Here is a 2,916-nt window from a genome sequence, read left to right as displayed (position 1 = left end):
TTACCCGCCTATTTATTAAAAAATTCAGCACATATACATTATCTAATGTTCCCATCTCTTTTCTGAAGCCTGCTTGATTCCCTTAGAGAATTAATCTCTTCCCTTCTATATCCTCTCTCAATTTCCGCCAACGCCGTTGTATATATCTTATGCAGTGTCGGCATTCTCGACACTCCCCTATAGTCCTTTACTTCCTTTCTCTGCCCTTTTTTCATTATTGCTATTCCCTTTTTCCATTCCTCTGGCCATCTCCCATTTTCTCATACTTCATTACATATCCTCCAGATCCATTCTTCCATACCCTCCCGCCCATACTTCCACCTCGTTCAGAATTCCATCCACCCCCATTGTCTTTATATCTTTTAATTTCCTAATCATCTTTCTTACTTTCTCCTTACTTAGTTCCTTTTCCATCTCCCGCTTCCTCTTTTCTCCTTTTTCCCTTACCACTCTGCCTTCCACCCCTCCCCCCAATAACTCTTTAAAATAATCCTCCCACTCTCTCATCTCTATCCCCTTATATTTCTTCTTTTCCCTATTTACTATTTCCCAAACTTGTCCTACATTCTTCGCTCTCTCCATTTCTCTTTTCTATCTCTCATTCTCCTCAGCTTCATATAATTCCTTATACTCTCTTTTTTTTCCTATACTCCTCTCCTCTTTTCTTATCTTTTCTCCATTCCCTTAATATTTCCCTAAAATTTCCTTTCACCTCTGACATTCTATATCCCACCGTCCTTTTCTCTTCCTTTCTTTTCCTCTCTTCATTTCTATATAATGAATGAAATTCTAATACCTCTCTTATTCTCCTTTTCATTTCCTTCAGGCTCTCCCCTTTCCTCCACTCCATTCTCCCTGACATTTCTCTAAATACTTCCTTACCTCCCAGACTCCCCTACATGCTCCTTTCCCTTCCCTTCCCTGTCCTCTTCTCCCTACCTCCTTTCAGTGGATGATAGTCCAAATCTATTGCATCCTCTTTTTTCATATATTATATCTCCTCCCTCATCTCTTCAGCCACCAATATATAGTCAATCACCGAGTCCTCCCTTCCCCCTATATATGTCCTTTTCTTTCTCATCCCTTTTTACATTCTCATTTAAAATTGTGTGATCATCCCTTCTCTCTTATAAATTCTACTAACTTACTACCATCCTTATTTTTCTTTCTATCCATTGACTTCCTTTTTTCTTCCACCTCTCCCTCATTTTTTTCCTTTGTTCTTTCTCCTTCTCTCCCCATTCTCGTATTAAAATCCCTTCTTATCACCGTTTTTACTCTCTTTTCTTTTCCCTCCATTTATTCCGCTAGATCCTCCAATTTTCTTTTCATATCCCTGTTAACATACACTCCTACCATCCTTATCTTATTTTTACCTACTTTTATTCTTCCCACCACCATCCCCTCCACTTCTTTCTTTCTCTTCTCCCCCTCATACGAAATCCCTTTTAATACCTATCACCCTATCCCTTCATTGCACTTTCTTTTTTGTTTCTTTTTTTGAGGCCTGCATCCTCTATACATATCTATTTAGTAATCTTTCTCTTACATAATTCCATCCGTTCTCCTCCATCCATGTTTCCATCATGACATCCATTTTCTCAAACTTGTCCAAAAATCCCTATCCTTATTTCTCATCCCAGCCACATTCAAAAAGCTATTCTCACTTCTTTCTCTCACCCCCCCCCCCGCTTTCTTTTCCCATTTCCTTCATCCTTCCCTCTTTTTCCCTCAGCCCTCTGTTCCCTATTTCCCTCTCTCCTTTCTCTCTCTCCTGCACTCCTCTTTATCCTCTTTCTCTCTTTTCTTATCTTTATCCTTATCCTTCTCTCCCCTCTTTCTTTTGTCCATCCCCCTTCCTATTTCCCACTGTTCCTCTTCTACCTTCCTCTCTCTTTCTCTTTGCTCTTTTCTCCATCTTTAATCTTTTCTCCTTCCTTCCATTTCCTTCCCTACCATCTCTTAGTTCTTCTCTTTCTTTATCCCATTTCCACTATTCTCCTTCAATCCATACCCTCCCCCTGTCCCATCCTTACTCTTCTCCCCTCCTTTACAACCCCCTGTCTCATTATCCACTTCATCTTCCTCTTATGTCAAATCTTCTTCAATCCTCTCTTCATCCTTTGCTCTGGCTACTCATAAATCGTTCACTTTATTCTATCACACCAGAAACGGAAGTCCCACTTTGTGAGTATTTCATCTATATTAATTGCATGGACATCATTAGACAAGTTTTGCACATGTTGAATATGAAATAATTGAGAAGAACATAGTGAATTAATAATTTGGATTCAATGAACTTTTTCTCTTTTAAAACAATTTCTGTCGTGTCATTTTTTTAACAAATGTCTAATGCAAAAAACAGATTTGTCTTTCAATATAACGCAATTATGTCTATTCTATATCTTTAATTCATACTTTTCACAACATCAATCACTAAAATAAATATACATTTTTCCATTATAAACTTGGATTTTATATTGTTTCCATAATACTGGATATTTTGTCACATAACCATTTAATTGTTTCATTTTTTCTTGTTTTTTGAGTCTGTTACAAATTTGCTGTAAAGGATGTCGTGATGTTTGCACTTTCTTTTTAATTTCGTATAAATAATTTTCAAATTTAAAATAGTTAAAATTTTCTAGTAGACTATGCTTAACACAATCTTCTCCCTCGCTCGCCACAGCACAAGGGCGCTGATCCTTCTGGGGGCACGCAATGATCGCTTCCACAAGGGGACCTTATCGCGTCTAATTGGCGCAGCTCTGCGAATCACGTGAGCCGTGTCACTCATGAGCCGTATCCTGCGTTTTGGCGCGCGGAATTTGATTGGATCGCAGTTTCCTTCGGCCGCTTAAGAGACTCTCGCGGATCTTCGTTTTGCGGGGGACTCGTATCCCGGTGTTTCTCGCC

Source organism: Trachymyrmex septentrionalis, unplaced genomic scaffold (genome assembly GCF_001594115.1).
Source record: "Trachymyrmex septentrionalis isolate Tsep2-gDNA-1 unplaced genomic scaffold, Tsep1.0 scaffold176, whole genome shotgun sequence".
NCBI classification, from domain to species: Eukaryota; Metazoa; Arthropoda; class Insecta; order Hymenoptera; family Formicidae; genus Trachymyrmex; species Trachymyrmex septentrionalis.
Note: the sequence above shows the minus strand (reverse complement) of the source record.